Consider the following 25,059-nt stretch of genomic DNA (forward strand, 5'->3'; position numbering starts at 1 on the left):
TCAAAAATGTTTAAAAGTGTGTGAAACCTTATGGGACTTAACTGCTAAGGTCATCAGTCCCTAAGCTTATAAACTACTTAACCTAAAGTATCCTAAGGACAAACACACACACCCATGCCCGAGGGAGGACTCGAGCCTCAAATGGTAGCTCAAATACGTTTACAGTTCTCAAAGATAGTCCCGCATGGTAAATAGCTGCCGTTCCGACATGGCCGTCTGAATATTCAAATTTAAGTCCATCTTTATGGTTGCGTACGATCCTGTCACACACCGTGTCGTTGATCAGTTTGACATAGACCACACTGCTTGTGATAGGGAAGTGGATACCAATCATATCTTGTGTTTCAATTTTAATTTCTTCACGTATAAATCGTTCTACTTCAAATGCTTTCGGTTATGCAAATACATTATTAAAGCTGATCTTGATAGTAGATTTCGGTACGAATGAGCCATTCTAGTTCGAAAGTGCAAGCATTAGCGAAGGCTAACACGAAATAAGCAACTGCGTGCCCGCGAAGCTCCGTGGCAGGGACGTAAAGACACGTCAGACCGGCACGACTGCGGAAAGCGGACTGCCGACTGAGCTACCCAAGCACGACTCACGACCCCTCCTCACAGCTTCTGTTCCGCCAATACCTCGTCTCCTACCTTCCAAACTTCACAAAAGCTGTCCTGCGAACCTTGCAGAACTAGCACTCCTGAAAGAAAGGATATTGCGGAGACGTGGCTTAGCCACAGTCTGGGGGATGTTTCGAGAACGAAATCTTCACTATGCAGCGGGGTGTGCGCTGATATTAAACTCCCTCGCATATTGAAACTGTTTGCCGGACTGAGACTCGAACTCAGGAGCTTTGTCTTTCGCGGGAAAGTGCTCTACCGACGTCTATTACATAATATGTTGTTGCATATGAAATTTAGCTTATACATTGAATTTTTTCTTCAGAGTTAGGGACAACATTACTCGTATTTCATACATGGTTTGAGACATCAAAATGAGACTTTGGCAAATGATAACAGACAAAGGGGAGAGTATTTTACCATCTAGTTATTATACGAAACTTCATAATCTACGAAGTTATTCCACAAAGTACAGACTTATTTGATGAAAGAATGTAATTTTTAAGGGCCATCGATAACCGGTGAAATGAGAAATCCTGTGGGTTTTAGAAGACCATACGTAAGGATATTATTTATTTTTGTAACGACGATATGCTTTTTCATAAGTAATTGACCTTGCTTATCCTTAGTTCCTCACTTACAAAACTGCTGTTTCAAAATACTCTTGAAACTGTGTCGTTAGTGAGGCGACATTGTGTAAACTCCGCTGTGACTTGTCAAAACAAGCAAATTTTAACACGGCAATAAGAGAAATGTAATGTACGTGGGCAGGGATGCGGTGAAGAAGACTGTTGCACCCGGACAATATATAGGAGATCGAGTGGGAGGACGTGCGGGTGGGCATGCAGGACTGCCGTTAAACGGCAGAACAGAAAATCAGGTAACATAAAGAACATATTTCGCGCATAGGGTCGGAAGTTACCAAGTGTAGGCGAGTCTAGAAGGACGAACGACTAAATACGTGGGCAGCGCATGCGGAGGCGGTTGATGCTAACTTATGTTGGTGGCCTCCCAAGAGGCCTGGATCACAAGAAGCAACTGTGTTCTGCATTGGAGAATCCTCCAGTGTCCACACACGTGACTACCCCACGCACACTATTGGCTAAAACTTATGGCATGAATTCGCTAGCAGTTTCAGCATAGTGCTCAAGGTGTCTCTTGTCAGCAGCTTTAACTGGACAGAACTGCCTGGGTTCTGAAAGGAAGGTAACTTTTGTCATGTATTCACAGAGGAAGTTGCTGTGGGAGAAAACTTATAAAGATTTAGCTGGTCTTTTGAAATAATTTTTTAAACCAATTCCCTAAAATATTCCTTGACTGGCTGCCACCTTGTACACCCGGTTTTACTAAATTTGTAGTAATGACTTACCTATATCAGAATGAATGCAGGAGCTACGGAAACCAGTGTAGTGATGACCGACTGACTGGTCTGTAGTGGCCAGGTGGAGGGCATCAGGCTGCCTAAGCACCGGAGTAGCGAGGCGTGCGAGGCAGGCGCGGCTGGACGCGTACTGCTTGTAGCTCGGGGTGTGTGCGGACCAGTGCCCGCGCGACAAGACGCTTCAGCCTCTGCAGCTGGCGGTAAAAGACTGCCACCGAGAGAGCCGGCTGGCGAGACAAAGGGCAGCAGGCAGCACGGAGAATTACTGCGACAGGTTTCCTTCGGGCGCGTGGCCTTTACTGGGGCCGATTATGTCAGGCGCCCGCGCGGCACAGAGTCCGAGGCTGCAGAATCATATGACGGTCTCAAAATACGTAAAACGCAGACTAATAAGTTTACAAAAGTAGTGAAAGACGACAAACGAAAGGCAGGAACGAGTTGAGAAGATGCGTCTAAACGCCTACTCGATAGACGGAATAGCATGTAAAATATTGAAGATGTAAATTTGAGCCGGCAGGTGTGGCCGAGCGGTTTTAGGCGCTTCAGTCTGGAACCGCGCGACCACTACGGTCGCAGGTTCCAATCCTGCCTCGGACATGGGTGTATGTGATCTCCTTAGGTTAGTTAGGTTTAAGTAGTTCCAAGTTTTAGGGGACTGATGACCTCCGATGTTAAGTCCCATAGTGCTCAGAGCCATTTGAACCATTTTTCTAAATTTGAATGTACCTAATAACTCAAAAATCTATAACCTCTTACCGCCCTAAGGCTTTTTAATCAGCCGAGTATCCACACGTTTGAATAGCGCCGTTGATATACATTATCGTAAACTTATTCACTGTGACAATATTTAGTTATGAGCTGGAATGTTGTCCCGGTAAATAAAAAAAAAACGTATTTTAGAACCAAATACATTATTAAATATTAAATGTAGCGGCAACATGAAATAGTAGACTACCATAGCTAACTGTAAGTTTCATTATATTTAATAATCAAAAATAGCAAATAAGGCTAAGTTAAATATCACATTGATTAAAATTTAACTAACGAGAATACCGAGAATTCCAGCAAATCTCTAATGGCACCATACGAAAGCTGATGAAATAGTAGTATTAGTACGTGTATAATAGAGGGTGATCAAAAAGTCAGTATAAATTTGAAAACTTAATAAACCACGGGATAATGTAGATAGAGAGGTAAAAATTGACACACATGCTTGGAATGACATTGGGTTTTATTAGAACAAAAAAAAAAGCAAAGTTCACAAAATGTTCGACAGATGGCGCTTGAAAGATCTCTTGCGCGCGTCGTTTGATGATGATCGTGTGCTCAGCCGTCTCTTTCGTCATGCTTGGCCTCCCAGGTCCCCAGACCTCAGTCCGTGCGATTATTGGCTTTGGGGTTACCTGAAGTCCCAAGTGTATCGAGATCGATCGACATCTCTAGGGATGCTGAAAGACAACATCCGACGCCAATGCCTCACCATAACTCCGGACAGGCTTTACAGTGCTGTTCACAACATTATTCCTCGACTACAGCTCTTGTTGAGGAATGATGGTGGACATATTGAGCATTTCCTGTAGAGAACATCATCTTTGCTTTGCCTTACTTGCTCTTCTGATCAGATGAAGCGCCATCTGTAGGACATTTTTTGAACTTTTGTGTTTTTTGGTTGTAATAAAACCCCATGTTATTCCAAGCATGTGTGTCAATTTGTACCTCTCTATCTACATTATTCCGTGATTTATTCAGTTTTCAAATTTATACTGACTTTTTGATCACCCGGTATATGCTGGAGTGACAACAAATTATGGTTCAAATGGCTCTGAGCACTATGGGACTCAACTGCTGAGGTCATTAGTCCCCTAGAACTTAGAACTAGTTAAACCTAACTAACCTAAGGACATCACACACATCCATGCCCGAGGCAGGATTCGAACCTGCGACCGTAGCGGTCTCGCGGTTCCAACAAATTATGGGATAGCGATATGCAGATGGCGGTAGTGTCAGGTACACAAGTATGAAAGCGCAGTGCACTGGCGGCTCTGTCATTTATACTCAGGTGATTCATGTGAAAGGGTTTCAGACGTGATTGTGGCCGCACATTGGGAATTAACAGACTTGAATGCGGAATGGTAGTTGGAGCTAGCCGCATGGGGAAGACTATTTCAGAAGTCGTTAGGGAATTTAATGTTCCGAGATCCTCAGTGTCGAGAAGGTGCTGAGAATATCAAATTTCGGGCATCACCACGGACAACGCAGTGGCCGGCGAACTCCACTTAACGACCGACAGCAGCGGCATTGGCGTAGAGTTGTCAGTGTTAACAGACAAGCAAAACTGCGTGAAATAACAGCAGAAATCAATGTATGAGATGTACGACGAACGTATCCATTAGGACAGTGTCGCGAAATTTGGCGTTAATGGGTTACGGCAGCAGACGGCTGTCGCGAGTGCCTTTGCTAACAGCCCGACATCTCCTGCAGCGCCTCTCTTGGGCTCGGGACCATATCAGCTGGACCCTAGACGGCTGGAAGAGCGTGGCCTGGTCAGATGAGTCCCGGTTTCAGTTAGTAAGTCCTGATGTGGAGCAGGTCTTGCGAAGCCAAGAGGTCAACAATGCACTGCACAAGCTTGTGGTCGCTCCATAATGGTGTAGGCTGTGTTTACATGGAATGTGGTGGGTCCTCTGGTCCAACTGAAGTGATCATTGGCTGCAATAGTTATGCTCGGCTATTTGAAGACCATTTGCAGCCATTCGTGGAGTTAATGTCACGAAACAACCAAGGAATCTTTATGGATTACAGTGCGCCATGTCACCGGGCCACAGTTGTTCGCAATTCGTTTGAAGAACGTTCTGGTCAGTTCGAGCGAATGATTTGGTCAGCCAGGTCTCCCGACATGAATCCCGTGGAACGTTTATAATAATCGAGAGCTCAGTTCTCGCACAAAATCCTGCACCGGCAACACTTTAGCAATTGTAGGCGGCTTTAGAGACAGCACTCCGTCATCAGGCCACAAGTGGCCCATCGGGACCAACCGACCGCCGCGTCATCCTCACTGAGGATGCGGATAGGAGGGGCGTGTGGTCAGCACACCGCTCTCCCCGTCGTTACGATGGTTTTCTTTGACCGGAGCCGCTACTATTCGGTCGAGTAGCTCCTCAATTAGCATCACGCAGCTGAGTCCACCCCGAAAAATGGTAACAGCTCATGGCGGCCCGGATGGTCACCCATCCAAGTGCCGGCCACGCCCGATAGCGCTTAACTTCGGTGATCTGACGGGAACCGGTGTATCCACTGCGGCAAGGCCGTTGCCCTCTGTAGAGACAGCCTGGCACAATATTGCTGCAGGACGCCTCCAACGACTTGTTGAGTCCACGACACGTCGAGTTTCTGCGTTACGCCGAGCAAAAGGAGCTCCGACCCGATATCAGGAGCTGTCCCATGACTTCAGTCACCTCACTGTATGTCGTACCAATAATTTCAATGAAAATTTGTGAATTTCGGAATGAAATATCGCATCTCTTTAATGGCAGCGCCCATATTTGCGTGGACAGTGCGCTTCGATAGATTAGCAAGGACGGACGTATGCATTAATAAGCGTCGTGTCTGTAGCTACTAAGTTCACTGAAATTTTTCGTGTAACAGTTTGAGGAACTTATAATATTTTCGACACTCAGCTTCTTGAACTTTGAGATGCATCGTGTTTGAACTTGTGAACTTTCACTTGTCTTCGTCAGTTTTAACTTTGAATCGCAAAGCGGAGCGGCAAACTTAGCACTTCCGTAATCTAGCTAGTGACTTTGTCTCGTTTGTCCCACCATATTAAACAAAGACTGAATAAACATTTTGATTTCTAACCTATAAACAGCGTGTCTTTAGAAGATTAATTACACTACTGATCACAATCCTGCTTGCAATTGGTAATATTACAAGAAGTTAACTGCACAACCGACAATATCATGCGAGAAGAGTGAGGGTGTCCCATAAAAGCGAATGTAGGCAATGGACCTTAAATCGATTACGCATTTAATAAACCCTTTGTTTGCCAGAATTCTGAGGATTGGCTGAAGGCAAGTACGTCACACATAACTCGAAAAATTAAAAAACATGTCTGTTGTAATACTGTGTTTAGTGCCTTCTTATAATTGTAAACCTCGCGTGCCATTGTTCGGCTGAATTTTCCAGTGCACAGTTGGTACGGATTGAGTCGCCGTTCGCCTCTCAAACCCCGCGTGTACAGGCGTCAAGTCCCAAATGCCGCACTCACGGTCAAAAGCCCGCTTCTTCGGCAGCCATAACCACTGAGACTCTTAAAAGAGTGGTTAACAGAAATTCAGTACTCTCAAGACATTTCGATTTCCGTTAAGTTTATGCGTTAACGAGATATTGCGAGAAAGGTAAAATACGTCTTAAACTCCACATCTCCTGATGGATAGATTACTGACTCGTGATATAACACAGACGCGTGACGCAATGAGCGTTTTAGCGGAAAATTAAAAGCTTATATAAACTAACCTACTTAAAGAAATACAATGTGTATTTAGTAATCTTACTTTTTAAATCCGAAATATCAATTTTTGCAAGGATATGAGTCTCAACGTTTTGTTCTGCTTTTAAAAACATAGCCGTCCGTGGCGTTGTTAATAATGCGAGTTTCTTACCATAAGGATTACGATTCTTTTCATTTTTTAATCAGTTCAATTCATTAAATAAAACAATTCTATATAAACATTTTATACTGTTATATGAAAGAAAGCTTTAAATGCTGCACTGTAAGGTTTTAAGTCGAAAATTACTCTGATTTATTTGTGCGAGGCTTCACAGAATTTTCCATGGTAGGGAGCGCACTACAGCGTCAGCAGTCTAGGGGTCGTAGAGATCCTATAGTATAGTATGCCCTCAATGGCAATTGGCTACATGGCTAAACTGCGTGACGCAAAGCAAGAAATTTTTTTTTAACATTTTGCCTTACATCCTCGTGATTTGTACTCACCGTTCACCTCAGTGCTGTAGTCTCGTGCGCGTATTCCCTGCAAACAGAAGGAAACCACGTGTCAGACACAATTTATCGTTTGCAGTGAAATGACAGCTTAAAATGAGTACAGAACGGTGAAGAAGTTATGGGTGTAGAGAAAAAACAGGGCCTACTTACAGTGAACATTATTAGTCACGAAGTTGCTTATGAATTCGCTCAAGGCAGCAAATTTCCTAGCTTATGCGTGGACAGCTTTTTAAAGATCTTTGGCGAAGGACACGTAACGCCACTCTGAAACTGAAGAACTCGACCAGTGGATAAATCCACTTCGTCTTCCGAAGATGTTGCTTTATTTTTCAGCAAGTTAGTTAAATCTTGCTTTCGTCCTAGAGGTCATTTATTAGAGATAGCATCAATGGTATAGATGGCACACATCGTACTAGCTTAATCGGGACTATCACTAAGTAGTGCCAGAAAAAATACAACAACGTCAAAGACGGGGTCATTTTATTGTCAAGTCATGTGACATGAACTTCATTTTTGCAGAAGCATACAGTAACAAATTCAGACCAAACCAAACACACATGTCATAGTAAAGGGTGCCCCATCAGTCAACACATGGAAACCTCTCAGGTGACAACACAGACATGTATTCTCGCATGCAAATGGTCGTGAAGATGCTGAATGTACGGAGCGATAGATAGTCCCAAGCACCGTCCACATTTTTTGCATATCGGCAACGATTCGCATCGTGTATGGAGAACGAATTAAGTTCCTGCCTCGTCATATCTCACACGTGTTCAGTTGGCAAGAAATCTGGTGATGTTGGCGACCAGGGCTGCTGTACACCATGAACAGCAAGTAGAAGCCACAGGTGCACGTGCATTGTCCTGTTGAAGAAGTTCATCAGACTCCTGTCATCCTGTCAGCAGCACGGGGATAACAGAGCGCTCAGTGCTGCGGGCGCAGAAAGGAGAAATGCGGCCGTGAGTTGTAACTAAGCCCACCCCCCCCCTCACCCACCCTGAAGCCTGGGCTGGGACCTGCCTGTCGTGGGCGAATGAATTCTGGGACAGGCCGCTCATTAGGTCTACGCTATACACGTGTACGTCGATCAGTCGCATACAGACAAAACCTATTCTCATCACTGAAGCGACACTCCACTCTGCAACTGAAATATGTCGACCCAAGCCGGGCACTGGTCCATTTCCTGACAGGCCACGGGCTGTAGTGGTAACACCGGTTCCCATGACATCACCGAAGTTGGGTGGTTTGAGTGAGTTGTTAACGTAAGTGATCTGAGGCTTTCCCGGCGAATGTGCTGCATCCAAGGTTCTCGGGTGTCCAGCCGGATCCGGTCGTCGAAGTTCCACGATATTTCGGCGAATAACCGTTCCGCCATCATCAGGTGGTGCTGATGGAATACTCTGTCTGCTCTGTGTCAGTGATATTTATGTCCGCGGGGTCCCGAGTCGTACCCCGGTGCGGACGGCCGGCGGAGCGCCGCGTGGTAGGAAGGGTGGGAGGAGGGTAGCTGCAGCCACGGCTTGTGGTAGGCGCTGTTCACCTCCGTCCGCCGTGGCGGAAGGATCTCGCGTTCGCTCGCGCCGTTGCTCTTTGTTGGTATTTAATAATGGTTTCCAGGCCTTGCTAAGTTGAAACCCGGTGTCCCTGTTGATGAGGTTATCTGTTACTCGAATTTCTATGGCCTCCTTGTAGATACTGTCCCAGTAGGCACTTGTGGCAGTCAGGATTTTTGTCTCTTCGAATTTCGCTGTGTGTCCGGTTTCAATGCAGTGTTCTGCTAGGGCCGAATGGCTGGGTTGGCGTAAGCGGGTGTGACGTTCGCGTTCCTTGCATCGGTCTTCGACCGTGCGAACTGTTTGGCCGATGTAGGATTTGCCACAGCCGCACGGGATTTTGTATATGCCCGCTTTCTTAAGACCTACGTCATCTTTTGCCGTTCCTAGTAGGTCACGAATCTTTGCTGGTGGTCGGAAGACTGTGTCAATCTCGTGTCGCCTTAACAGTCTCCCTATTTTTGAAGACACGTTGCCAGCAAACGGCAGAAAGGCCCGAGCTTATTTCTCTTCTTGGGGTTGTTCTTCATCTCGGTTCTTGCTCTACTTCTGTTGTCGGAAAGCCCTTTGGATTTGGCGGTTGCCACACCCATTCTTGCGGAACACGGTCTCCAGGTGTTTGAGTTCCGTTGGCAAGTTCTGTTCATCAGAGATCGAGTGTGCTCTATGTACCAAGGTGTTGAGCATTCCATTAAGCTGCACCGAATGGTGGCAGCTGGAGGCATGTAGGTACAGGTCTGTGTGTGTAGGCTTGCGGTACACACTGTGACCCAGTGAGCCATCAGACCTACGTTCCACTAGGACATCAAGAAAGGGTAGTTTTCCATCTTTCTCAGTCTCCATGGTGAACCGAAGGTTAGATGTTGTAGAAAAATCTGTAGCTGTTCCTGTCCATGTGGCCAGATGACAAACGTGTCGTCCACGTAGCGAAAGAAGCGTACAGGTTTCAGTTGGGCGGCTTCCAGTGCTTCCTCTTCGAAACTCTCCATGAACAGGTTGGCCACCACTGGGGAGAGCGGGCTCCCCATGGCTACTCCGTCGGTCTGCTCGTACTATTGACCTTTGAAGACAAAGTACGTAGATGTTAACACGTGCCTCAACAGTTGAGTCAGTTCAGGCCCGAATTTCTCACTGATTAAGTGGAGAGAATCTTCCAGCGGGACACATGTGAACAATGAGACGACATCGAAGCTGACAATGATGTCGGATTCTTGTACTGTCATCTCCTTTGAGTTCCGGATATGGTGCGCACATTTCCCCACATAAGGTCTTAGCATGCCCGCCAAGTGCTGCGCCAAAATATACGCCGGTGCCCCTATGTTGCTGGCTATGGCTCGCATCCCTTCTTTGTGCGTTTTTGAGAGACCATATATCCTCGGAGCTACCGCCGAACGTTGCTGAAGTCTTTTGATGTCCTTGTCCTCGAGCGAGCCATTTTTCAGGAAGGTGGCGGTGCTTTGTTGTATCTTCCTGGTCGGGTCTGTGTTGATTTTCCGATATGATGGACCGTCTAGCAATTGCAGCATCTTGTGTTCGTAGTCGCGTCTCTCAAGAATGACTGTGGCATTTCCTTTGTCGGCAGGAAGAACGACTATCTCTTTATTGTCTCTGCTTCGGTTTACTGGGATAATTTTAGGAAATTGTGGTACATCTATAAAGGAGACCTCGTGTAGAACAGTAGTGTGACCCATTCTTGAGTACTGCTGGAGTATTTGAGATCCGCACCAGGTAGGGTTGAAGGAGGACATCGATGTAAATCTGAGTCAGACTGCTAGATTTTCTACCGGTATGTTCGACCGACACGCGAGTGTTCGTGAACGCAAATGGGAATGCGTGGAGGGAAGATGACGTTCTTTTCGTGGAACACTGTTGAGAAAATTTAGAGAACTGGCAGTTGCAGATGACTGCAGAACTATTCTACTGTCGCCGACGTACATTTAGTGCAAGGACGGTGAAAACAAGTTGAGAGAAATTAGGATTCTTGCGGAGACACGTAGTCGTTTTTCTGTCTTGTATGTGCGCGTGGAAAAGGAAGGAAAATGACCGGTAGTGGTACAAGGCACCCTCCGTAATATACCGAACAGTAACTTACATAGTATACATGCAGATGTAGGTATGTAACAATGATAGAACAGTCGTCCTTTGGAAGTTTTATTGGCAGACCTAGATTTCAGCTAGAAACTAGCCATTCTCAATGGACTATCATTTTTGATCAATGCATGTAATGCCTGAGGGTCGGGCTTCATTCACAGTTCACTGATCTGTGAAATCTATTATTTACAGGTCAAAATAACAGTCGCTGCGTGCAACAGCCTCTGAATGGAGGGTAACCTGATAATGATAGAACAAGCGCCCGCCGGTCCTATTAACAGTTAACTGTGGAAAACAGTTTTCAGAGAGAAAGAGAGAGAGAGAGAGAGAGAGATTGAAACATAATCAGAAGGGCGTCGCTGAACTGCAGTATACTGAGTTTTCGACACACAGATGGGGGCCACAGCTCGTGATATTTCCGTTCACCATAATGTTCGAGGTACTTTAAGTTGCAATAGGAGCTGTTTCGCTACGAGATTACACGAGGGATGGAGAGCGTACTGCTGTACTTGCTGAGGCAATTAAGGCTAGCTACATAGTCTTTAGAAGAAGCAAGGCAGGGAGACGGAGGTCTAAGGCGCTGCAGTCATGGACTGTGCGGCTGTTCCCGGCGGAGTTTCGAGTCCTCCATCGGCATCGGTGTGTGTGTGTGTTTGTCCTTAGGATAATTTGGGTCTAGTAGTGTGTAAGCTTAGGGACTGGTTACCTTAACAGTTAAGTCCCATAAGATTTCACACATATTTGAACATTTGAGCATGGGGACATGGGAGAAGTGTATATCGCTCATACTTTTTTGTGCTCTAAGTGTGTCTGTTTACTGTGTCAAAGATAAAACATTAGTATCGAGACAAATTAAATGAGAAAACACGTAAAATTACGGCGAGATGCGTGGCGACGCGGCGGCACCTCGTCCTCTAAGGAGCGCTCATCCGCCACGTGCGTGAGGCCGATCGCTGCCGCCCTGCTTAGAAATGCACCCCTGCGCATTCGCGCGGCCCCCCAGCGCGGCTTTCGCGTGACTGCAGGGTGTCTGGTCGCCGCGCCTCGGGCCGCCTTGTCGGCCAATACACGCCCCCCGTCACGCAAGGCGGGAGACGACTTCCGAGCGAGACGGTGTGGACGGCGGGTACCGGCGCCAAAGACGCCTCCTGTGGTCTGTGCTAAAGTGGAGAATCGAGCAGTAGCGACGAGCAGCGGTCCGAAGTCTAGCTGTGGTAAGCTTGCCTCCCATCCTCGCACATCGTATCCTACGCAACTACACTACTGGCCATTAAAATTGCTACACCTCCAAGATTACGTGCTACAGACGCGAAATTTAAGCGACAGGAAGAAGATGCTGTGATATGCAAATGATTAGCTTTTCAGAGCATTCACACAATGTTGGCGCCGGTGGCGACACCTACAACGTGCTGACACGAGGAAAGTTTCCAACCGATTTCTCATACACAAACAGCAGTTGACCGGCGTTGCCTGGTGAAACGTTGTTGTGATGCCTCGTGTAAGGAGGAGAAATGTGTACCATCACGTTTCCGCCTTTGATAATGGTCACATTGTAGCCTATCGCATTTGCGGTTTATCGTATCGCGGCATTGCTCCTCGCGTTGGTCGAGATCCAATCACTGTTAGCAGAATATGGAATCGGTGGGTTCAGGAGGGTAATGCGGAACGCCGTGCTGGATCCCAACGGCCTCGTATCACTAGTAGTCGAGATGACAGGCATCTTATCCGCACGGCTGTAACGGATCGTGCAGCCACGTCTCAATCCCTGAGTCAACAGATGGGGACGTTTGCAAGACAACAACCATCTGCACGAACAGTTCGACGACGTTTGCAGCAGCACTGACTATCAGCTCGGAGACCGTGGCTGCGGTTACCCTTGACGCTGCATCACAGACACGAGCGCCTGCGATGGTGCACTCACAGACGAACCTGGGTGCACGAATGGCAAAACATCATTTTTTCGGATGAATCCAGGTTCTGTTTACAGCATCATGATTGTCGTATCCGTGTTTGGCGACATCGCGGTGAACGCACATTGGAAGCGCGTATTCGTCATCACCATACTGGCGTATCACCCGACGTGATGGCATGGGGTGCCATTGGTTACACTTCTCAGTCACCTCCTGTTTTCATTGACGGCACTTTGAACAGTGGACGTTACATTTCAGCTGTGTTACGACCCGTGGCTCTACCCTTCATTCGATCCCTGTGAAACCCTACATTTCAGCACGATAATGCACGACCGCATGTTGCAGGTCCTGTACAGGCCTTTCTGGATACAGAAAATGTTCGACTGCTGTCCTGGCCAACACATTCTGCAGACCTCTCACCAATTGAAAACGTCTGCTCAATGGTGGCCGAGCAACTGGCTCATCACAATACGCCAGTCACTACTCTTGATGAGCTGTGGTATCGTGTTGAAGCTAAATGGGCAGCTGTACCTGTACACGCCATCCAAGCTCTGTTTGACTCAATGTCCAGGCGTAACAAGGCCGTTATTACGGCCAGATGTGGTTTTTCTGGATACTGATTTCTCAGGATCTATGCACCGAAATTGCGTGAAAATGTAATCAGATGTCAGTTCTAGTATAATATATTTATCCAATGAATACCCGTTTATGATCTGCATATCTTCAAAAACGGCTCTGAGCACTATGGGACTCAACATCTATGGTCATCAGTCCCTTAGAACTTAGAACTACTTAAACCTAACTAACCTAAGGACATCACACAACATCCAGTCACCACGAGGCAGAGAAAATCCCTGACCCCGCCGGGAATCGAACCCGGGAACCCGGGTGCATATCTTCTTGGTGTAGCAATTTTAATGGTCAGTAGTGTATAACATGGTGGGCAAAAAGCGTCTCTGGGAAGCAAAAGAAAGTTATTTCCACTTCTGCGCCCACATTTTCGATATTTTTCGACCGAAACACGATGGAACATTTCGAGTCTAGTGCAACAAACTGTCATGATACTGTTGCCTCTGGTCAACAATGTACCGTGATCTAGACATTCATAGGCAGATTAGAAAATTGATTCCCCATTATTTCGGCTTTGCTGTACTCAAACAGGGTGACAATTATTGGACTATATGGACTAAAATCGTCATAACTTCTGAACGGTTTGCGTTAGGACGTTGTCACTGCACGGTTGGCCGCGGGGCATATGGGAATTGTATGGTTTTGTTTAGCGACGAAGCCCCCTTTCATTTGGACGGTTTCGTCAATAAGCAAAACTGATGCATTTGGGCGACTCAGAACCCGCGTTTCGCGATCGACAAGTCTCTTCACCCTTAACAGGTGACTGAGTGGTGTGTCGCGTCCAGTCACAGAAAATCGGTGCGACAATCTTCGATGGCACGGTGACTACAGAACGGTACGAGAAGGTTTCGGAAGATTATCCAAAGTGAGCCTGATTTCGACAAGATGTGGTTCGTGCAAGACGAAGTTCGACCTCATCGGGGCTGGAAGGGCGCTTTGGAGACCGAAATCTGGCTCCGGGGTACCCAGAGGCCACTGATAAGGGCCTCGGTTGGCCGCCATATTCTCCGGATCTCAAAACGTGCGACTACTTTTTGTGGAATTATGTTAAAAACTAGGTGTACAGCAATAACCCCAAAACCATTGTTGAGCTGAAGGCAGCCATTCATGGGATCATCGACAGCATCGATGTTCCGACACTTCAGCCGGTCATGCACAATTTCGCTATTCGTCTGCGCCACAACATCGCCAGTGACGGTAGACATATAGAACATGTCATAACTAAATCCCTTTAGTGACGTTTACATGTTGAACAAAGGGTGTGCACACCGTAGTTTGCAACTAATTTACGTTTTTTAAAATATATTCCAATAATTGTCACCCTGTCCTTTCTGAAGTGTGATGCAGCAGAAACCAATAACTTAGGTATTAACCAAACATTTGAACGTGTGCTGTTTGTAATGTCAACAGTTGCAAATAATGGAAGCGCATGGTTGAGACCATTTGCTCAGACAGGCCACTACTGATAAATATTATATATGAACAAGGAAAGTACTTATTAAGTATAAACTACATTTTTGCATACTTCGTATGTGATGTTGAAGTGTTTCCTTTCACATTATTTGATTAACTTCGCTGTTCATGTGTATCATAAAAGTCTCAAAGGGAAGAATCCACTTCAAAGGCGGTAAAATAGGGAAAAGTGCAGTTGTTGTCATCTCCAGCTGAAAATGTTGTCAATATTGATTATTTTTTATTGTAAGTAAAATAAAGCTCATTGGGTTTACTACCTCGAATAAAAATTAAGTTCTGGCCAAAGTAGTCGTTGTTGGTTAACGTTCATACAAAATAGATTGTTTTGTAAATAGTTAATCGCACTTCACATTAAGATGCAGGGTCGACTTTTTAACAATAAAATAAATAACAGCTGTTACAGAGTTCTTTGAAATTTTATCCAGTGGTTCGACAAGTACAAAATCCCACCCAACAAAGTTTATAAGTTGACAAAGATGTACTGATAAGTCGCATTTAAAGATTACAGCCCAAAAGGAAACAAGGCAGGCGGGAGCCTCGACGTCAAAAGAGCGAAGGCACACATTAACAGCAGCGATTTGTGTCTGTGCAGCAGGCCACTACATTTCACCACACGGGGAATTTCCTAAATTTGGGAAGTAAGAGGAACTTTTAGACGGAACACCGCCAGGAACTGTAGCAGTGTGTCATCCTAGTGGATAGATGCAAGCTGAAACCTTCGTCCAGTGACTATATCACTTCATTTCTCGCACCAATCCTTCCAACAGTGACCTAGTTCTTCTGCTGCTGGACTACGGTGCAATTCATGGGAAAACATTGGAGGTTATCGATCTTGCCAGATAACATGGTGTCGAGATTTGCTGCTTCGTGCCACACTGAACCAATAAATTGCAACCGCTCGATGTCAGTGTCATGGGACCGTCAAGCACTTTCTACGGTCGGGAAGTTAAGACATTGAGCCGTGGTAAAAATTACTGTTTTGAAGAGCGCGCCGCAGCGCGTAGTGTGAAGCAGTCGCCCTCCGTTTCTGGCGGTGGCGCCGCTGTGGCCATTGCAGCTTTGGTGTCTCCCTCTGGTGGGAAAAGGGAAAGGTTGCCTGTTCACGTTCATTTAAGGGGCGCTATGAGCTAGCCAGCTTGGTAGTCTATCGTTCGGAGTGCTAGTATGTCTGTCGTCCGCATCAACCTTTAAAGTGGGCAAATGAGAGTTTTTCCATTCCGCCATTAAGAGAACTCAGCGAGTGGTCGCCCGGTCGGGTCTTAGTTCCTGCATCTGAGTCTGCGCGTTAGGCCGCCCGTCTGCTCGAGTTTGCTCAGACAATGGTCGTTGGCGGTTGGATCGATCGGTTGGTCGGTCGCGCACTGAGGTACAAGATGACTTGCCCGTCTTGAACGTCGGCGCGTGTGAGGTCGCCACGTGAGTCCAGTGGGCCGCGGCGTATAGCGAGGAGTAGTGACTTCGCGATCGACACGAGAGCAACAGGAGTCAACCCACGACATCAGTCTGGCCGGTGCGAGCTGCGACGCCGTGAGACGGGAGATCGGCGCGCCTTCCTGCGTCCGTTGAAGCGGCTGGCAGTGGGCGGTTCGGGACAGCGATTTGGGGGTGCTGCGCCAGGTCTTCTCGAGAAATCGCAGTTTCTTAGAAGTTAAGTGATTGGTGATATGTTGTTTGATTTACTCTTGTTAAATTCTACTTGTTTTCTTGCTGAGGTCACCAGCCGTTTTGCTTTGGGGTCGTCCCACCATTCTTCTCCGTTTGCCCACCCGCGGGAAGGTGGTTGTTTATAAATTCGGTGGTCCGTTATTCCCTTGTGGAGGACGGGCGGGTTAGAGCAACCTGCGGTTCGGGTTGTTCGGTAATCTCCCGATCAATCTACCGTACGTTAGTAGCTCCCTCTGTCATGTTTGTCGGATTTGGTGTGTTAACGTTCAAATGGTTCAAATGGCTCTGAGCACTATGGGACTCAACTGCTGAGGTCATTAGTCCCCTAGAACTTAGAACTAGTTAAACCTAACTAACCTAAGGACATCACAAACATCCATGCCCGAGGCAGGATTCGAACCTGCGACCGTAGCGGTCTTGCGGTTCCAGACTGCAGCGCCTTTAACCGCACGGCCACTTCGCCGGCGGTGTGTTTACGAATTTATTGCTTGGAGTGTAACGGCCTAATACCTGAAACGTTTTTTGATCTTTGGAATCTTTGATATTATTGCCTATGATCTTGACAGACGGTATCTGTGTACTGTAGAGCATCTTAACTATTGTTTGGCCAACCTTGTAGAATTTTATATAAGATTGGATTTCATGAGCTTTTATTTAAATGATCATTTTGGTATATAAAATTGCCACCCTTTCACCGTAAGACTTTTCTTAGAAGTTAAAATCAAGTTGCACCTTCGGTGGCAAGGTTAATATTTTAATTGTTAGTGTTTTGTACAATTTCCATCCCTCCTACGGGGGGTGCATAGTTTGTGAGCTTGTGTAAATTGTTAAAACTCTTAGTTTAAAATTATCTGGTGTGTTGCAGATTTGCACCAGTGTAGTCATTCATAGGCTGCTGTGAGCGGTCGTAACTACGGCCGTATCAAAGGGGAGTGGCAAGGTTCTCTGCCCGAAAGCTCATTCAGTCAAAACTTGTTCCTTTCTGCCTCTGAATAAATTGTAACTTTGATATTTAGAGGGTGCTTTCTGATTATAATTTCAAATCTGTTTCTTTTAAAAAATGCGTTAGGCACTATTAAAGTGAATAAAATTCCCATTTATTAAAAGGAATTTGGTTATGATTTGATCAGTTACTCCATGGCAACTACTTCCATGCTTACATAGTGTGATTAAATGTGTTAATGTTCTTGATGAAACGCTAGTAAATAAAATAAATTCTTAAGAATATTCTTTGAAAATAAATCACGATTCAGACATGACTTTTGAACAATCCTGGAAGAGCGGCAACCCAGTACGAAATGGCTTACTTGTTCGGACTTCCATATGCTAGAGCAGCAACAACGCAAAATGCAAAGACCCAGTTAGTTATTCGAAAGATGGTCATCAACCAGGTGAAGAGCAAGATGCGCCGTGAACACGGTCTCTGTCAACAAAACTGAACTCACTGCAACAAAAGTATCTTCAAAGAGGCAGAAGACCAGTGAGGCATATACAATCCTGGAAATTGAAATACGAACACCGTGAATTCATTGTCCCAGGAAGGGGAAACTTTATTCACACATTCCTGGGGTCAGATACATCACATGATCACACTGACAGAACCACAGGCACATAGGCACAGGCAACAGAGCATGCACAATGTCGGCACTAGTACAGTGTATATCCACCTTTCGCAGCAATGCAGGCTGCTATTCTCCCATGGAGACGATCGTAGAGATGCTGGATGTAGTCCTGTGGAACGGCTTGCCATGCCATTTCCACCTGGCGCCTCAGTTGGACCAGCGTTCGTGCTGGACGTGCAGACCGCGTGAGACGACGCTTCATCCAGTCCCAAACATGCTCAATGGGGGACAGATCCGGAGATCTTGCTGGCCAGGGTAGTTGACTTACACCTTCTAGAGCACGTTGGGTGGCACGGGTTCGATGACGGTTTGGATGTACCGTGCACTATTCAGTGTCCCCTCGACGATCACCAGTGGTGTACGGCCAGTGTAGGAGATCGCTCCCCACACCATGATGCCGGGTGTTGGCCCTGTGTGCCTCGGTCGTATGCAGTCCTGATTGTGGCGCTCACCTGCACGGCGCCAAACACGCATACGACCATCATTGGCACCAAGGCAGAAACGACTCTCATCGCTGAAGACGACACGTCTCCATTCGTCCCTCCATTCACGCCTGTCGCGACACCACTGGAGCGGGCTGCACGATGTTGGGGCGTGAGCGGAAGACGGCCTAACGGTGTGCGGGACCGTAGCCCAGCTTCATGGAGACGGTTGCGAATGGTCCTCGCCGATATCCCAGGAGCAACAGTGTCCCTAATTTGCTGGGAAGTGGCGGTGCGGTCCTATACGGCACTGCGTAGGATCCTACGGTCTTGGCGTGTATCCGTGCGTCGCTGCGGTCCGGCCCCAGGTCGACGGGCACGTGCAGCTTCCGCCGACCACTGGCGACAACATCGATGTACTGTGGAGACCTCACGCCCCACGTGTTGAGCAATTCGGCGGTACGTCCACCCGGCCTCCCGCATGCCCACTATACGCCCTCGCTCAAAGTCCGTCAACTGCACATACGGTTCACGTCCACGCTGTCGCGGCATGCTACCAGTGTTAAAGACTGCGATGGAGCTCCGTATGCCACGGCAAACTGGCTGACACTGACGGCGGCGGTGCACAAATGCTGCGCAGCTAGCGCCATTCGACGGCCAACACCGCGGTTCCTGGTGTGTCCGCTGTGCCGTGCGTGTGATCATTGCTTGTACAGCCCTCTCGCAGTGTCCGGATCAAGTATGGTGGGTCTGACACACCGGTGTCAATGTGTTCTTTTTTTCCATTTCCAGGAGTGTAGCTCTTCTGAAGGTGAGAGTGAAACGAATGTCGTCTTTTCAAAGAAACCTACTTGTGAACAAGAAAATGAGGTGGTTGCGAGAAGTGTTTGAAGTGTAAGACGTAGGCCCCCGAGGGTTGCACAGAGCGGAAGCAAGATGACGTGCATGCGTATCGGAGTGCCCCATGTCTCAGACGGAAAACTTAACATTGCGCGGTTGTGTCCCTTGTACCCCAAGGCATGGCGGTTCTTTGGTCATCAGTCTTCTGACTGGTTGGAATTCCCTTCCTGTGCCAACCTCTTCATTTCAGAGTAGCATTTGCAACGTATGTCATCAATTATTTTCTGGATATATTCCAATATCTGTCTTTCTCCACGATTTTTATCCTCTACAGCTCCCTCTAGTAACGTGTAAGTTATTCTCTATGTCCTAACAGATGTGCTATCACTCTGCCCCTTCTTCTTATCAGTTTTTTCCACATATTTCTTTTCTTCTCGGATTGTATGCAGAACCTTCTCATTCCTTATCAGTCCACCTAATTTTAAACATTCTTCTGTTGCAACCTACCTCAAATGCTTCGATTCTTTTCTGTTCCGGTTTTCTTACAGTAGGTAGGGGTACAATGATATACTAGAAAACTTGTATCTGTTGTCTCTGTCATTGATGTTGTTGTGGTCTTCAGTCCAGAGACTGGTTTGATGCAGCTCTCCATGCTACTCTATCCTGTGTAAGCATCTTCATCTCCCAGTACCTACTGCAACCTACATCCTTCTGTGTTTAGTGTACTCATCTATTGGTCTCCCTCTACGATTTTTACCCGCCACGCTGCCCTCTAATACTAAATTGGTTATCCCTTGATGCCTCAGAATATTCCCTACCAACCGATTCGTTCTACTACTCAAATTGTGCCACAAATTTCTCTTCTCTCCAATTCTGTTCAATATCTCCTCATTAGTTATGTGATCTACCCATCTAATCTTCAGCATTCTTCTGTCGCACCACAAGCTTCAATTCTCTTCTTGTCTAAACTATTTATCGTTCACGTTTCACTTCCATACACGACTACACTCCATACAAATACTTTCAGAAACGACTTCCTGACACTTAAATCTATACTCGATGTTAACAAATTTTTCTTCTTCAGAAATGCTTTCCTTGCCATAGCCAGTCTACATTTTATATCCTCTTTACTTCGACCATCATCAGTTATTTTGCTCTCCAAATAGCAATACTCATTTACTACTTTAAGCGTCTCATTTCCTAATAAAATTCCCGCAGCATCATCCAATTTAATTCGACTACATTCCATTATTCTCGTTTTGCTTTTGTTGATGTTCATCTTATATCCTCCTTTCAAGACCATGTCCATTCCGTTCAGCTGCTCTTCCAGGTCCTTTGCTGTCTCTGACAGAATTACAATGCCATCGGCGAACCTAAAAGTGTTTATTTCTTCTCCAGTCTTGGTCATATATTAAGAAATACATGTTTGAACAGTTTTGGAATTTTAGCCCTTACGGGGCTGCAATAGTGGGTAAATTTTTTTGACAGTAAATCATTGTTAAATAACTCTTAAAACATTTTCAAGCTACAGGGGATAGGCAATATAATGTGGACACCTGTACTTACCTGGAAATGGTTTATAATTAATGGGTTGGACCCGATTTACCCGTAATAAAGGTAGGATTCTTCTTGGAATACTGGCATATAATGATTGTATACTGTCCAGTGGAATGTTATGCCACTCTTCGATCAGAACGAGGGAGGCGGAAATCTGCTCGGGAATCTGCGCCCCAATACCGCCCACAAAGGACTGCTCTGTCCAGGGAAGACGTGCAGTTCAGTTCCATGCTCCTCATACCACGATTGCACTGTCCTGCGTTAATGGGTTCATTAGCGTCCTGAAATATGGCATCATTGTTGGGGAACACCATTTGAATAATGAGGTGCACATGACCAACTAAATTGTTCACATAGTAGGTGGCTGTAACACTACCTTTCAGAGTAACGATGGGAGCAACAGAATACCATGATATGGCTGTCCACACCATCACACTTCCACCTCGACACTTAACCGTTGGAATCAAGCAATCAGGATTGTAGGCTTCTTTTGACGTTCTCCAGACGTAAGCCCGTCTCCATGTTGGAAATAACGAAAATGTGACTCGTCAGACCATATTATGTGTCTCCACTGATCAACCGCCCGGGACTTATGCTCCTGACACCATCTTCTACGCTTCTTTGCGTTGATTGTCGTCAGTAATGGTTTCGATACAGCAACTCGTTCATGAATATTCGATTTACGTTCTCGGCGGACAGTATCGACACAGTCCCGAAGATAACTGTTGAGCTATGCAGTCATTTTAGCCGCCGTAGTTTTGTATTGTTTTGACAGAATTCAAGTTAGCGTACGATGATTTCCTCCATTTAGATTTGAGTTGCGCCCACAACTGTGTTTACACGATACTGTCTTTCGATGTTTTGTGCAAGCTATCATGACTGTTGAAACAGTTGTTCTTGAAGCATTCAGTAAGTTGGCTGTCTTGGTTACTGATTCTCCAGCTAACCAGGCCCTCACAATCTGCCCTCATCGGAACTCTGTTAGGTCTTTCATTGCACGTCGATCTCGGCCTCTGAACGCAAACGCGAAGTGCCCACTTCTCGTAAACAACGTGTAGAGAAGCCTAGTCCGTGCTGAACACGCACAGTCCAGAGCGACACATGTGTTACCGGCATTGTTGAACGTCAAACACAACCATCCCATCACTACCACTGTTCACATTATTTTGCCTGTTCCCTGTACATCTATGAAAATTGCTGTTTGACTTCTCAGTTAGAAATTTAAAAAAATGTGTTTTATTTTTGTTTTATGTAAATTCAACCTCCCCCTCAAGGGAGTGAAATAGGTAATGGAAAGTTTTTAGAAATTATTTCATTATGAAAGCATTTGAAAGGGAAATGTAACAAAATTCATATTTGGCTTCTGTTAGAAACAAAGAAATACATGGTTCTCTGTTTCTCGAAATTGAACCTCTACGGGGGTGGTATAAGGGATGGAAAATTTTAAAAAATATTTACTTAAATCAAAAAATTTAAAGCTGAATCTATGAAAATGGGTATTTTACTTCTCGGCCAGGTATAAAATCTTAACAGTAAAAAGTAACATTGTTATTTTGTTTTCTCTTTAGCTGCCCGTTTGTACCCGAGTTCCCCGCAGCACATGGCAGCCCAAACTTTGTGACCATTGCACACCGCGATACTAAATGCAGGTGGTGACATTGGGGGCAGATAATGTGGTAACGAAAGCATGTAAGTGGAGCTGAGACAAATGAGGAATTGTTCTAATGACGATACGGGCTGCAAACAGAGAAACTCGCTGAGATAAGCGACTACAATAAACGGCATAACGTTATGGCGCGGTGCCTGGCTACGAGCATCTCAATCTGTTCACGCCCTGCTGCCGTGAGCGTCTGTGGAAAGAGGTGCAACGGCTGTGAAACACTAGTAGACGACAAGGCGTGGGTAGCCGCGCGGAGTGGCCGCGCAGTTAGAGGCGCCATGTCACGGACTGCGCGGCCCCTCCCGCCGGAGGTTCGAGTCCTCCCTCGGGCATGGGTGTGTATGTAGTTCTTAGCATAAGTTACTTTAAGTTAGTTTAAGTAGTGTATAAGTCTAAGGACCGATGACCTCACCAGTTTGGTCCCTTAGAAATTCGCACACATTTGAACATTCGATAAGGCGTTGGACGTCCGCGTCTCATCACAGAATATCGAGGTTGGAGGTCTGCTCGCTCTGTAAAGCAGGACAGGCGTCTATCTACGGCAGAACCAACGACACAGGAGAATGATACTGCACGCACAGATGTTTCGGAGCATAACGCTCAGCGAACATTGTTGAACATGGCCCTGTCTGTGTGTACCCATATTCACTCAAGGACATAACCAATTACCATCGGATCGTCTAGGTTGGACCGTGGATCAATGGAAACGTGTCTCATGGTCGGATCAACCACATTTGTTGTCACGCCGGGTCGAATGGTCGTGTCCGCATATGCAGCCATTCAGGCAAATGCTTGCTCGGAACGTGGAATGTGATGTGGAGGCAGGTCGATGGTGGCAGTATTATACTGTGGGACCAGTGGTAATAACAGACGGCACCAAGGCAGCTGTTGACATTGTGAACATTATTACGGGACACCTAGATCCTTTTACAGCTGTTGTCTTCCCTGATGGTGATGGCATATCCCAGCAGGATAACCATGTCAAAAGGCCAGATTCACGCTACAGGGGTTTCAGGAACATTACAATGAACTCGCATTGATTTCTTGACTACTAAATTTGCCAGAGAAAGACGTTTGGGGTGCCATAGGGCATCAGCCCTTCGGCTGCAAAACAGCAATCGTAGTTTACCAGAACTGCGTAAACGTCAGGAGTCGGATACCTTCGAAAAACCACCACGCACAAAGGCTGCTTTAATACTTTACGAAGGTTGACCAGCACATTGTTAAGGATGTGGTCATCACGTTGTTGGCTCATCACTGTGTCAAGCTGATGGACTAGACGCGGCGACAGCCTCAGAGAACTTCCAATGTTCGGAAGTTCAAAAATGGCTTTGAGCACTATGGGACTTAACTTCTGAGGTCATCAGTCCCCTAGAACTGAAGCGACCTAGAACTGCTCGGCCACTCTGGCCGCTTTCGGAAGTTCACTGAGGCTTTTTGCGGATGATGCAGTAGTATGTCGAGAAGTTGTAACAATGGAAAATTGTACTGAAATGCAGGAGGATCTGCAACGTATTGCCGGCCGGGTTGGCCGAGCGGTTCTAGGCGCTACGCTGTGGAACCGCGCGACCGCTACGGTCGCAGGTTCGAATCCTGCCTCGGGCATGGATATGTGTGATGTCTTTAGGTTGGTTAGGTTTAAGTAGTTCTAAGTTCTAGGGGACTGATGACCTCAGCAGTTAAGTTCCATAGTGCTCAGAGCCATTCGAACCATTTTGCAACGTATTGACGCATGGTGCAGGGAATCTCAATGGAGAGAAGTGTAATGTCCTGCGAATACATAGAAAGAAAGATCCTTTATCATTTAGCTACAATATAGCAGGTCAGCAACTGAAAGCAGTTAATTCCATAAATTATCTGGGAGTAGACGTTAGGAGTGATTTAAAATGGAATGACAATATAAAATTAATCTTCGGTAAAGCAGATGCCAGACTGAGATTCATTGGAAGAATCATAAGGAAAGGCAATTCGAAAACAAAGAAGTAGGTTACAGTACGCTTGTTCGCCCACTACTTGAATGCTGCTCAGCAGTGTGGGATCCGTACCAGATAGGGTTGATAGAAGAGATAGAGAAGATCTAACGGAGAGCAGCGCGCTTGGTTACAGCCATTTAGTAATCGCGAAAGCGTTACGGAGATGATAAAAAAATGGTTCAAATGGCTCTGAGCACGATGCGACTTAACTTCTGAGGTCATCAAGTCGCCTAGAAGTTAGAACTAATTAAACCTAACTAACCTAAGGACATCACACACCTCCATGCCCGAGGCAGGATTCGAACCTGCGACCGTAGCGGTCGCTCGGCTGCAGACTGTAGCGCCTAGAACCGCACGGCCACTCCGGCCGGCACGGAGATGATAGATAAACTCCAGAGGAAGACTTTGCAAGAGAGACGCTCAGTAGCTCGGTACGGGCTTTTCTTGACGTTTCGAGAACATACCTTCACCGAGGAGTCAAGCAGTATATTGCTCCCTCCTATGTATATCTCGCGAAGATACCGTAAGGATAAACTCAGAGAGATTAGAGCCCACACAGAGGCATACCGACTATCTTTCTTTCCACGAACAATACGAGACTGGAACAGAAGGGAGAACCGTTAGAGGTACTCAAAGTACCCTCCGCCACACACCATCTGGTT

The 25,059-nt window shown here is 46.3% G+C and overlaps 1 protein-coding gene and 1 pseudogene across 1 annotated transcript in view; both read right to left on the reverse strand.

Annotated features, from left to right (window-relative positions):
- The window catches only part of LOC126209891 (serine/arginine repetitive matrix protein 2), a 690,162-nt gene that overhangs the window by 379,110 nt on the left and 285,993 nt on the right, over positions 1-25,059 (reverse strand). The window contains exon 3 of the mRNA XM_049939014.1: positions 6,993-7,029. The gene's annotated coding sequence lies outside the window, so the exon portion shown is untranslated. The remainder of the gene's footprint in view (positions 1-6,992; positions 7,030-25,059) is intronic.
- On the reverse strand, positions 5,195-5,312 carry LOC126210946 (5S ribosomal RNA; annotated as a pseudogene).

This window comes from Schistocerca nitens, chromosome 10, assembly GCF_023898315.1.
Source record: "Schistocerca nitens isolate TAMUIC-IGC-003100 chromosome 10, iqSchNite1.1, whole genome shotgun sequence".
In the NCBI taxonomy this organism is placed as follows: Eukaryota; Metazoa; Arthropoda; class Insecta; order Orthoptera; family Acrididae; genus Schistocerca; species Schistocerca nitens.